Source organism: Microcaecilia unicolor, chromosome 2, assembly GCF_901765095.1.
Source record: "Microcaecilia unicolor chromosome 2, aMicUni1.1, whole genome shotgun sequence".
NCBI classification, from domain to species: Eukaryota; Metazoa; Chordata; class Amphibia; order Gymnophiona; family Siphonopidae; genus Microcaecilia; species Microcaecilia unicolor.
Window position 1 is genome coordinate 263,716,536 of NC_044032.1, and position 13,606 is coordinate 263,730,141.

General features: G+C 45.1%; 1 protein-coding gene across 1 annotated transcript in view; it reads right to left on the reverse strand.

The window, feature by feature from the left end:
* Window positions 1-9,342, reverse strand: part of L1CAM (L1 cell adhesion molecule) — a 302,701-nt gene extending 293,359 nt beyond the window's left edge. Inside the window, 1 exon segment of the mRNA XM_030194088.1 lies at window positions 8,965-9,342. The gene's annotated coding sequence lies outside the window, so the exon portion shown is untranslated.
* Window positions 9,343-13,606: the final 4,264 nt, after the last annotated feature.

Consider the following 13,606-nt stretch of genomic DNA (forward strand, 5'->3'; position numbering starts at 1 on the left):
TAATAATAATAACTGCAGGGGGTTTGTATGATGTTTAGTTTCAGAATAGTGAAAAGGGGACACTTCTAATCATCTAGCATGGTCAACTGTCTATCAGGTGTGACTTGTAACAGCTGTAGCACAGACTCCTGAGTGTGTAGTCTCTCTGCATCTCTGAAAGGATGAGCATTTATCAGTAGCTTGGGTGTGATAGGCTTTGATTGTCGAAGTCCATCACACCTGCTAGAATGCAACAGATGAAAGCTTTCCAGAAGTGACTTTAAGGCCCAGATGCATCAACCAAACGTAAAAAAATCTAAAACGTAAAAGTGCTTACCAAATTTGAAAAAACAAAGAATGCACCAAAAAAACAAGTCGCACATGTTCGGTGCCGTATTGTAAAGTACAATGCATTACAGATTCGTAATCCCCGTCGGTAATCGGCCCCTAAAACATGCACAGAGCAGCCAAGCGTTATGCTGGCTGCTCTGTGCATGCCACAAACGTAAATACAAACGTATTAAACCTACATAGGTTGCTTACGTCAGACGGGGCGTGCGAGGGGGGGGATCGGGACCTGCGAGCGTTTAGCTCTGTGAGCCTAGCAGGAGAGTGCAGTTGAAGACGTCCTCCTCAAGACTCCATAAAGGATGTTCTTCATAAACCCCCTTTTCTAACAAAAGACCTCTTTCACTGTGATCCCCTTTAGCTCAGCAGAGAGACCTGGGCCCGCCCCAGGCTGGGGGAAACAGAGGAAGGGAGGGGGACCGGGGCAGCTTAAAGTTGTTTACAGAACCAGGAAATTGGCTTCAGAGGAGAGCAGAGTGTTAATTTTCAAAGCTGTGGGAGAAGGAAAAATAGAGAGAGAGGAAGGGAGAGGGGCCGACCGTGGCTGCTACAGTTTTGAGTTTTCTTTTGATTTTTTTTTCATACAGGGGGACGCGGGGAGCAGCGTCGACCTTGGGGGGGGGGCAAGGGCGTCAATACAGGATGCTCCTGATGAGCGTCTTTGCCCCCTCCCGATCCTTTTTTGCTTTGGGGGTTTTTTTTTCAATTTTATGCAGGGGGAAGCGGGGAGCCACGTGTTTGTGTGGGTTTTTTTTATTTTCAAACATGCCAGCTTGGATTTTTATGCTGCAGGGAGAAGCGGGGAGCAGTGTCTGTATGACAGCTCAGGCCTTAACGACAGGTCTGACTTCACGTTAAATATATCACGGTAACTGATTCGTTGCAATCATCGGTATGGTTAGTGCATTGCAAATTGTTCACATTTCAATTAGAAGTGACTCGTTTGCATTCCGTTTTCGTTAGCTGCTAGCGTCGTAGGAAAATGGCCTTTAATGCATGCTATGGTTGAAAATTTCTTCGTTAAAGGGTCGTTAAAGTTTTGTGCATCTGGGCCCAAGTGGTTATGGTTAGTTGAATTGGAACCTGAAAGGCCTTGTATTGCAAGATCCATTCCCTCTGCTTGAAAGCAGTAGAATGTGTTCCTAAAGCCAACTGTTAATGCAAATACTGATATGGCTCCAGGCAATGTGGATCACAGGGACAGCAGCAGGGTTTCTTTTGTGTTTGGGATCTTGGGCAATGACCACTTTATTGTCAAGATTGTGAGGCTTCTGGCTGACAGGAACGACACTGTCCAGCTCATTTTTGAAAGGGATCGCCGGCGATCTTCCGACACAAATCAGGAGATCGCCAGCGATCTCCTGATCCCAGCCAAATCGGTATTATCGAAAGCCGATTTTGGCCGGCCCCAACTGTTTTCTCGTCGCGGCGCCGGCCAACCTTCAAGGGGGCGTGTTGGAAGGGTAGCGAAGGCGGGAAGGGGGCGGGGCGTGGTTAACGAGATGGCCAGCTTCACCTTAGAATGGAAAAAAAATGCCCAGCTCAAACAAGCATTTCGCCGGCGGGACTTGGTCCTTGTTTTTTTAGGACCAAGTCTGAAAAAAGTGCCGCAAACTGACCAAATGACCACCAGAGGGAAGCGGGGATCACCTCCCCTTACTCCCCCAGTGATCACCAACCCCCTCCCACCCCCAAAAAAAAAAAAACAATAAAACATTTTTTGCCAACCTGTATGCCAGCCTGAAATGTCACACCCAGCTCCCTGACAGCAGTATGCAGGTCCCTGGAGCAGTTTTTAGTGGGCGCAGTGCACTTCAGGCAGGTGGACCCAGGCCCATCCCCCCCCCCCACCTGTTACACTTGTGGTGGTAAATGGGAGCCCTCCAACCCCCCCCCAAAACCCACTGTACCCACATGTAGGTGCCCCCCTTCACCCCTTAGGGCTATGGTAATGGTGTAGAGTTGTGGGGAGTGGATTTTGGGGGGATTTGGGGTGCTCAGCACCCAAGGTAAGGGTGCTATGCACCTGGAAGCTATTTTTGTTTTGTTTTTTTAAATTTTCTTAAGTGCCCCCTAGGGTGCCCTGTTGGTGTCCTGGCATGTCAGGGGGGCCAGTGCACTACAAATGCTGGCTCCTCCCACGCCCAAATGCCTTGCATTTAGCCAGGTTTGAGATGGCCGGGCCCAGTTTCCATTATGGCTGGAAAACGGAGCCGGCCATCTCATGTAAACCCGGTGATCCGCCGGCAATCCTGCTGTAAACCCGGCGAGTGATTTGGCTGGCGCCAAGCATATTTCGAAAATACGCTTGGCTACGAAGATGGCCAGCCAGCGATTTTGCCGGCGCCGTTTGATTATGCCCCTCCACGTAAGGTGTTTTTGAGATCTAACTGGACCCATAATTAGAGGCCCACCTGTGATACTAAAGATGGGTGGAGGCAAAATGGTGAAAAAACCTTGGGTTGGCTGATGGGAAATTTTTATTTGTTTGGTTTGGTTTGGTTTTTTTTAACTGAATTTAGGTAGCTTAAGATGCCTGATTTCAAAGCTCTTGCCATGTTGATGGGGGAAGATCCATACACAGCAATCAATTTTCAGTCAATTTTGTGAACTAGAGAGAGAACATCCCAGAGATCTGGATACCAGAGCAGGGTGGTCAGTGCCGAAGGGAAACGAAGGAGGTCACGATTCTCAAGTGCCAAAGGGGAGCTAAAGATATTGCAAATTGCGTGGCTTTGTCAGAAAAGCAATGGTGGTCAAAATTGGTGGAACTGTTCCTGAGGAAGGCCTTGAGAGCCTGCTGATGCATGGAAATTGATATGAAGCATCTCTGCATATGATGCACCCCACACTAATAGATTCACAGGACCCCATGTTTGTCACAGAGTGCATATGGCTCTCAGGAACTCTACAACTTGAAGAAGCTCATGGCAGGAGAATGTGGCAACTTTTGAAGACTGTGAGCTTTAGTTTACATTCTGCGAGGCTTGTCTATTCCCTGTCAGGCTAGTGACCTAAGGCATGCAGGTAAAGGCGCATTCCCTAACTTGCTGCTCATGCATTTATGGCCAGGTGTGAGAGAGGTGATAAATTGGGGTTTTGCAACTTCTCTTAAGGAAAACCTGGGTTTGGACCACTGCAGCCTCAGGATGCATTATAAGTGAGGCAATGAGGCTATTTTGTGCTGGAGCTGCACAGACAGGATCACAGGGAGTTTTTCATTTGTAAGGGCATTTAACAGCAGCTGCATGCAAACATTTGCACAGTCCACAGGAATCAACCAATAGTCAATTGGAAGAGAAAACTTTCTGTTTTCATAAGGGAAGCACGGTGTAAACCAGTGCTTGCCAACATTTCATTGGGCACCAGTCCATTTTTGCTGTTATAGAAAACACATACACAAATCCCCCTCCCAGGGCAGGATAATGAAGGCCTCATGGAGGACCCTGTTTGGAATCCCAACACCACACTTTGTAAAATCCTGGTGTAAATGATGCACCTAGATGGGATCTAGATGTGCAATGATAAGAGCAGCAGCCCGAATGAATGGGTGTGTGACAAGCACAAGGACTATGGTACACTCCATGAATTAACTAGTAGTACCTTTAAAAAACAAATATGGGCATTTTTTTCAAAGCATAGTTAAGCTAATTTTTCAGAGCATGTGGCAAAAGTAGTTAATGTACTTGTGATTTAAACACTTCAAAACTAGAAGGAATCTCACTAAGGGAGAGGTAAATAGTAATACTAAATAAAAAATGAACCAATCCCTATATATATCTGATAAGTGAAACTCAGGTACTAACTTGCTCAATATATAAATTTTGAAGGGAGTATAGAGGAGAATTCAGTATAGCTGCATCTGCAGCAGAGCATACATTTAAAGTGAACCAAGCCAATAAACAGCCCACTTAATTGCTCTACACCTCACCAGACTGAGGTTGAGGCAAGGGATATGGAAGGAAGCTTCAGTCCCTCTTCCCCTGTCCTGGAATGAGAAGAGTAAAACCCTCTGGGAACAATAATGTATTTAAAAGCAGACAGGAAATGCTAATGGATAATGAAGGACATTCTAGTGGTCAGTTCTGGAACTAAAGGAGCTTTGTGAAGTCATGGCTCTCAAATGATCTGTAGCTAGTCACCAAGTGACACAAGATGACACAAAGACTCAACACTTCAGCTTTACAACTGTCACAGGGTTGCTCCTGCAGGATTTCTGGCCCAGGCAATAACTGAGACACTGCTCCGGGAAGAGGAATCACTTGTGATTTAAACAGCATTGTTCAAAGTACTAGGCCAAAGCACTTAAGTAAAAATAAATGTATATTTTAATACGTAAGTAAAAGTATAGTGAAGACCACATAAAAAATGTACTTAAGTGAAAGTATAAAAGTTATTGCCTAATATAATACTTTTTGAGTAAAAAGTAAAAGTGCCACAACTACAATGATTGCAACTATCGTTAACGCTTTTATCCCAACAATTTTATTGTGCTACAAGTCAATCCACTTTGCTTTTAGTAAAACTAAATTTTGAAAATGACTGCCACTTATGTGAGTCATTAATCCAGCACAGGTAAAAAGATGATAAACCACTGCACTAGCAGGAAGTGGATTGTTCAGTCTGATATGAAAGTTCCTTCAAATCAGTCTACGTTGCAATACTACTGATGTCTTCTGACTGGAGCTGCAGGTATAGACCAAGGGAGTCTCTGTCTGAAACAGTTGGCTTCAATATAGCAAAGAACACTTTATCAACATCATTGTCAATATCAACTACATTAGTAGTGCTGTCTAATTCATCACTTACGTCTTCGTCTTCACCTTCATTATCATTGTCATGCTGACCAATTACAAAGAAGGCTTTTTCAAAGTTGTAATCATTGTCAGTTGTTGTTCTAACAACTTTTCATCTGATAGCAAACTCTGTTTCAATATCTTTTCAAGAACTGTCAAATGCTTGCAGTCCAAGGTGTACAGTACGCTGAGGTCAGGGGAAGAATGTTGGCAAGACAATCAACTGGTTCAGATGGAACTCTGACAAAACCTTAAGTAGGAATTTAAGGTGCGTGCGGAGGACTTCTGTTATGATGAAACTTTGTATAAGGTGCATCTGCACTAAGGTCTGAAGCTCACTGACCCTGCGAGCTGAAGTAACAGTCACCAAAAACATGACCTTCTAGATCAGGTACTTCAGATGACGGGAATCAAGTGGCTCAAAAGGAGCTTTCATCACCTGGGTGAGAACAACGTTGAGGTCCTATGACACAAGTGGAGGTTTGACAGGGGACTTTGTCAACAGCAAACTTCTCATGGAGCAAACAACTAGAAGCTGTCCAGAGATGGGTTTACCCGCTACACGTTGATAAGCACTAATGGCACTGAAGTGAATCCTTACAGAGTTGGTCTTGAGACCAGACTAGGAGAGATGCAGAAGGTATTCAAGCAGGATCTATGTAGGGCAGGAGATAGGATCTAGGGCCTTGCCCTTACACCAGATGGCAAACCTCCTCCATTTTAAAGAACAACACTTCTTAGTGGAATCTTTTCTGGAAGCCAGAAATATCCTGGAGACACCCTCAGGAAGATGCAAGGAAGCTAATTCTAAGTTCTCAACATCCAGGCTATGAGGGCCAGAGACAGGTGGCTGGGAATGCGGAAGAGATCCCGCATTCTACATGATGTGAGTCGGAAAACACTCCAATCTCCATGGTTCTTCGGAGGATAACTCCAGAAGAAGAGGGAACCAGATCTGCCAGGGCCAGTAGGGAGCGATCAAGATCATGGTCCTGTGGTCTTGCTTGAGTTTTAGCAAAGTCTTCCCCACAAGAGGAATGGGAGGATATGCATACAGAAGCCCTGTCCCCCAATGAAGGAGGAAGGCATCCAACACTAGCCTGTCATGGGCCTGGAGCCTGGAACAGAACTGAAGGACTCTGTGATTGGAATGAGTGGCAAAGAGATCCACTGAGGGGGGTACCCCATGGTCAGAAGATCTCACAAGAAATGCCCATGCTGAGGGACCGCTTGTGTGGTTGCATGGCCCTGCTCAGTCCTATTGCACCAAATGCAGTGGTTAAAGATACTGGGATCCTTTGATGACATAAAAGGAAAAACAGCCATGGCCAAACCAAATAATAGCGCTAAACAAAAGAAAGAGTGCCAAATAATAGAAAAGGAAAAAGCCCAGTCGTAGCTCAAGCCTACACACAGCCTAGTAAGTGCAGTAAAAACAAAGAAAGCGTAGAAAAAAGGCAAATCTAATCTAAAAAATTATACAAGGAAGGATAAAATAAAGTAACCCCTGAAAGAGGTATGAAGAAAAGGACAAAAAAAGGAAGGCGCAAAAAGATCAACCAAACCAGCTGTGAGGAGTGGATATACGACACGTCCTCTCCTCACCACGGAAAAAAGAGAACTGCTGGTCCTGCACTCTCACGGTGGGTGGAAAGGCACTCGCGCATATGCAATGGATCACGTCTCATGCTCAAAGACCTATTTTTAAGCTTGTTACCCATTTGAAAGAATTATAGGCCTGCTTGTCCTCAGAGAATACAGCCTCTCCTGCCCGGTTAAATCCTTTCAAATATCGGGCAGATGGTTGAGAAATATTTCTTTAACTCAAGGCCTTTACAGATTTTTTCTTTTTTGGACTTTTTAAACCCGTACATACTGTAAGAGTTCCAATGTTTACATGAGCCCCCAACAAAAATCTGTGTGCATACCACAGTACAGTTTTACCCTGTCTGAAATTTCTTAGCTCTTTCTGACAATTAGGTAGTTGATGTGATGGAGGTGGAAATTTGTTTGTATACTGGAACTGAAGGGAGGGAGGGGGAGGAACAGAACTTGTTGGGGGGGGGGGGGTGAAGGGGGAGTCAGAGTTTGTGGGTGGTGTGGGAAGGGGGAAATGTAAACTCCCCTTGTGCGTATCCTGCCATAGGCGCCGACTCTGTGGGTGCTGTGGGTGCTCAAGCACCCCCAATAATTGAGGCAGTGGCAAGTGGGCATAAAGTGCCTGTCCCTCCCACTCTCTGCACCGTCCCGACTCCCACTCCCTGCCCTGCACCGCTGTCCGCACTCCGCTGTCCTTCAATGTATCCAAGCCGCCGCGCCGTCAGTGACTCAGTGTCAGTGCAGTAAGCACACTGCCTTCGGCGGTCCGGAAGCTTTCCCTCTGTTACAGTTTCCTGTCCCGCATAGGCGGGATGCAGCAACAGAGGGAGAGCTTCCGGAGCCACCGAAGGTAGTGTGTGCTTAGTGCTTACCGCCCAATAATTAGGCAGCAGTCGTGGCGCGTGGGCATAAAGTGCCTGTCCCTCCCGCTCCAGCCCCTGCACCGTCCTGCTCCCTGCCCTACACCACTGTCCACTGTCCTTCAATGTTCCGGGCCGCCAGCAGTGTCAGTGCAGTAAGCACACTGCCTTCGGCAGCCCGGAAGCTTTCCCTCTGTTACAGTTTTCTGTCCCGCATAGGCGGGATGCTACAACAGAGGGAGAGCTTCCAGAGTCACCGAAGGTAGTGTGTGCTTACCGTGTTGATGCTGCCGGCGGCCTGGAACGTTGAAGAAGGGCAGAGAGTGAGCCAGAGAGGTACAGGGAAAGGAGCCAGCCCACCCCAGAACACAGCCAGCCAGTCAGCTGCCAGACGACGTTAAAAACTGAAGAAGGTAACTTTTCCCTAATTCCCTCTCCTCCGTGCAGCTGTCAGGTCAGTTTGTTTTCAGGCCAAAAAGCACTTGTTGTTTATAGCTTTATTTAAAGTAAGTTTGCTTCACTCTGAAATGTGGATTTTTTTGTATAACAAAAGTGTAGGAACTTGCTCCTTTTTGTTTTATGGAATGCAATGGTTATTATAAAAATGCACTTGCCTTTTTTATTACTGCTGTTTCACAGAGAGATATTGAATAATGAAGTGGGGGGGAGGAGAGGGGAGGAGGGGGAAGAGGGGGGAGGAGGGGGGAAGAGGAGGAAGGAGGGGGAGAGGGGGAGAGGGGGAGAGGGGGGAAATGCACCACCTGTAAAAAAAAAAAAATTTCAGCACCCCCCAATCATTTTGAAAAGTTGGCTCCTATGTATCCTGCTGATATTCAGCTGGGACCCACATAAGTGTCTTATGTGAGTCCCAGCTGAATATTGGCCAGGACCCACATGGCAGCCATTGCATATCTAGTGAGAGCCAGATATTCTGTGCCAGTGCCCTAACATGGCCTGGCATCAGTGACGATCCTAGGTTGGCTGCCACTCGGGGCGGATCACCGATGCGCACCCTCCGGGATGCAGCACGACACCCCCTGGTGAAATGACACACACCCCCAGCGCATCAAACCCCCCCCCTCCCCCCGGGTGCATCTTTACCTGCGAGGAGCAGCCGCGCGGCTCTCGGCTCTGCTGGCTCCCTGCTCCCTCTGCCCCGGAACAGGAAGTAACCTGTTCCGGGGCAGAGGGAGCAGGGAACCGACAGGCGCGCGGCACCCCCCCCCCCCCAGTAGCATGCACCCGGGGCGGACCGCCCCCACCGCCCCGCCCTTGGTACGCCGCTGCCTGGCATTGAATATCCAGAGCTAATTTAGCCAGCGTTGGTCATCATTTTAAAAAACGCTGATTGCCACAGGGTGAATACTGACTGGTAAACTTACCAAATTCTGGAGTTTTCTTTCCCTGGTTGCAGTAAAAAAAACTAGAAAGAGAGGCAGTGCTCCTTGCTGTGGGACTCAACCAAAGCCTGCAGGTAGTTAATGGCAAAAAATTGATTTGATTAATTTAAACTTTACTAGATTAGCTCACAGGAAGTTGCTCGATCCCCTGCCACTGCCAACAGTGACAGGGTTAATTTCCATGTGCTGATAGCACTCTCTGATTCAGTAGGGTTACCATATGGCTCCAGAAAAAGGAGGACAGATTGAGCCCTCTGATGCCTTTCATGCAGTGATAGAGAGCAGCAGAGTTGAGAAAGCTGACGCAGAGACTGGAGGTGGGGGAACTGTGGTTCATCAATGAACAGAAAGAGTCTCTGATTCCATGGGACTCAAGCCAACGGGAGGATCTCCACAATGGAAAGAGAAGTAAAACTGCTACAGAGATCCAACAGAAAGAAGAGGTATCTGCCTGCGTTTGCAAGCAAAAGGCTCCTCCTCTTGGCCCAGAGTTGAACACATACCCTGTATGAAAGCCAGAACAGACTCAGACACTTGCAAAGGAAATATTCCCACCACTAAACAGAGGTAACCTGTACAAATTTTACCCAGTGATGGTTAGTAGGAAGAAACAAAATTTGGAATCCTTCATTCCAGGGAAGGATACAGTCCTTCCAGATATCTGAAAGGATTGTCTGCAGTGTAGCATACAGAGATCATGTGATTGGGAGGCTTCTAACCCTAATGAAAGATTCATTCATCATTAGAGCACTCAGAGTGCTAAAAGTCTCAAAAATCTCACTGTGGCCACCAACTGGACTGTGTGCATGCCCTGCAGAGTGATTTTCCTTTTTCAGTTCAGTTCTTTTGGCTGCCAGGTATTTGTTGTTGGGTAATATGGCCTGGGGCTGTACTTCAGTCTCATACTAGTACTGCAAGGTTAAGTTTCCTTGTGTTTGAAACTACTTGGAATGCTTTATGCTAATATATGCTTAATGGGTAATCTGATTATTTACTTTCTTGTAAATACCATTTCATGCTAGCATGTACTGTGCAGTTAACAAGTGTAAGTAAGTAAAACTGATTATTGTTGAACACTGTTCTATGGTGAATCCTGCAGCGCAAGGAGGGTTTATCACAGGGCTCAATGAACAACTGTCTTTTTTTGATACCTACCAATGTTAGCACTGCAGGCACAAGTCCCAGAACACTGATTCCAGGTACTGGAGAGCTCATCCAAAGAAACCTGAAGGTGTACAGAGCCTGTCTCCTGCATAGCATAAGCAGCCATAGGGCAGATGGAGTAGGGTTACATTATATTGAAAATCACACTTTTGAAAGGAGGTTGGCTATCACTGGATAGTGGGGGTCAAAATGAATATCCTCCCTCACCTTTTGTTTTTCCTTCCAAATATTGCCTTTGCTGGGTTTAAAAAAAGGTTTGGACAAACTCCTGGAGGAAAAGTCCATAGTCTGTTTATTATTGAGATGGGCATGGGGGGAGCCACTGCTAGTATGGAAAGACGGTACTAATTGGGTTTCAGCCAGGTACTTGTGACCTGGATTGGCCTTCTGGAGGCAGAATACTGGTCTAGATGGATCATTGGTCTGACTCAGTATGGCTATTCTTATATTCTTATGCTTGTACCAATGGGGAGACTAATGCACCTTCATAGAGAAGTTAATAAATTTATATGAGGGAGAAGGCCTGCTAGATTATCTAAATTATTGATGTGGCAACAAGTTGAATTGGGGGTAAGAGGAGTCCCTAATTTGGTGTGGTACTATTAGACAGGGCAACTTTGTCAACTGTTGGTTTGGGAAAATAATATTGATAAGCCTGGCATAATGTTGGCGGAAGCGTCTTTTCCCCGATTTGCTTTGAAACGCCTTTTATGGGTTTTAGGCTCCCTGAAAGGTTTGGTTTGAGAGATTCCTAATCCTTTTGTGTTGCACTTATTGAATGTATGGTCTTCAGTGAGATCCCAATCTAGGGACTTGGTTTCAGAAGCCCTGGTCTATATCCTTTGACAGCCTCCCAGAATTGGACATAGTATGCCAGATGACTTTTATTTATTTGTTTAGATTTTGCTCACACCTTTTTCAGTAGTAGCTGAAGGTGAGTTACATTCAGGTACACTGGGTATTTCTCTGTCCCTGGAGGGCTCACAATCTAACTTTGTTGTCTTGTACAGAGGCATTACCTCATTTTTCTATTGGTTATTCCTCTTCCTATGTTCCATAGTTCCCAAATTATAGGATGTCAGACTTTTTTGCACTGTTGTAGTTGACCATTCCTCATTCTTTCTACACCATTGCCACCTTGTAGTATCATTTAGAAGCAGATAAATCTTTAGATAATACAAAACTGGAGAACCAAAAAAAGTCCAGGCACAAGGGTGTACTAGGGAATTAATAAACTTTATTAAAATGGGTCTTGGTTCATTTTAATAATAATATTTATTAATTCCCTTGCACACTCTTGTTCCTGGACCTTTTTTGGTTCTTCACCTTTGTACTGTCCTTGGATTTATCTTGTGGAGTTTGTTTTGCCCCTTCACTTGTCTGAGCAGATAAATCTTTGCCAACAACCCCTCTGTAATATCACTTCTAACTGTTGAAGAGAACAGGCCCCTGAGGCATCATCTCATCACCCTTGTCTCCTCAAAATTAACTCTGTTTACCACCACTGTCTGCTGTCTCAACCTACTCTACTACCCTAGGTCCCAACTCTTGTCTGCTCAGTGAATTATGTATGAGCCTCCTATGCAGAGGAGGGCCTCTTAGATTGTGAGCCCTCCAGGGACAGAAAAATAGCTAATGTTCCTGAATGTTTACTGCTTCAATAGCTCTTAGGCTTGTAGGTGGTATATACATACTATTACTACATTGTGTGAAAAGAAATGAGAGAGGATTTTTGAAGCCCTTAAGATTGGGGTGGTGGGGAGTACTTAACAATTTTCACCTGTTGACTGGTAGCCAGAGAAGCAGTGATCTGTTCCCTGGCACTTTATTTGCATATTTAATTAGGGTGGACTAAATCTATACCTTTGGAATATGCTATTGAGACCCGGGACTCTTAAAGGCTTCAAACTGAAATCAGACATTACCTTAGTGCTTATCTCTTAATAAAGAGTGACTGTGCTGTTGTTAATTTTTTTTAAACTTGTTATTCCTTAACTCTCAGTATACGAGTAGGGGAAAGTAAGGACCCCTGCAAGTGGCGCGCTGCATCCCACTGGATTCCTCTGGGTTGTCCTGAGAATAATGTCCTTTCCTGGCTGTTAGGCATGATTTATCTGCTATAATGCAAATCCAAAATCCAGTATCAGGCACACTGTGAAGTAATACATAACCCTATGGAAATCATTGAGGATTTATAGAGCAACTCTACCGTATTATAATAGCACTAGTTTCCAGGAATCACACAACAAGAGCATACCTAGAAAAGGCAGTACAGTAAATATTGTAGTGGGCACACTAGAGAATAAGAGTACACAGACATTCAGTGCCTAAGAGAATACATGGTCTCATTCACACACATAGAACATGGTTACAAGGTTGTGCTTATTTGATATACCACCTTGTAGTCAGGCCATTTACAATCAAGTTACATAAAAAAGGAAGGGAACCCCAATATAGATAGTTCAGGTAAAAGAAAACGTCACTTCACTACTTGTCTCCCAGGTCCAGTCCCACCAAAGGGAGAGGGGGGAAAGGTTATATTCCAAAAGCTCTCTGAAATAAGTGTATTTTTGGTGCTGCCTTAAAGTTAAGAACAACCATACTGGGTCAGACCAATAATCCATCTAGCCCAGTATCCTGCATCCAGCAATGGTCAATCCTGGTCACAAGTATCTGGCAGAAACCCAAATAATAGCAGCAACATTCCATGCTACTAAACCCGGGGCAAGCAGTGGCTTCCTGCATGTCTGTCTCAATAACAGACTATGGACTTTTCCTCTTGGAACTTGTCCAAGCCTTCCTTGAGTGTCCCCTAGTCTTCGTACTTTTTGAAAAAGTAAAAATCGATTCACTTCTACTCATTCTATACCACTCAGGATTTTGTAGACCTCAGTCATATCTCCCCCTCATCTGTCTCTTTTCCAAGCTAAAGAGCCCTAACTTCTTTAGCCTTTTGTCATATGAGAAGAGTTCCATCCCCTTTAACATTTTGATTGCTATTCTTTGAACCATTTCTAATTCCGCTATATCCTTTTTGGGATACGGTGACCAGAACTGAACGCAATACTCAAGGTGCGGTTGCATCATGGAGCGATATAGAGGCATTATAGTATTCTTTGTCCTTTTTACCATCCCTTTCCTAATAATTCCTAGCATCTTGTTTGCTTTTTTGGCTGCTGCCACACATTGGGCAACAGATTTCAGCGTATTGTTTACAAGGACACCTAGATCTTCTTCTTGGGTGCTGACTTTAAAAGAAGGCATATTCAGCAGTAGTTTATCAGCAGAGCACAGCCTTCGATTGGGATGATACATTTTTAAATTAACAGCTAAGCTAACTGGGGCTTCATTGTTCAAGTCTTTATGAATTAAGGTTAAAACTTTCAATTGTACTCCTAACTCCAAATCCCAGAGAAAAGTCCTCTTTTCTCGTATGCTACTGCAATGGGTAAAAGCAGAT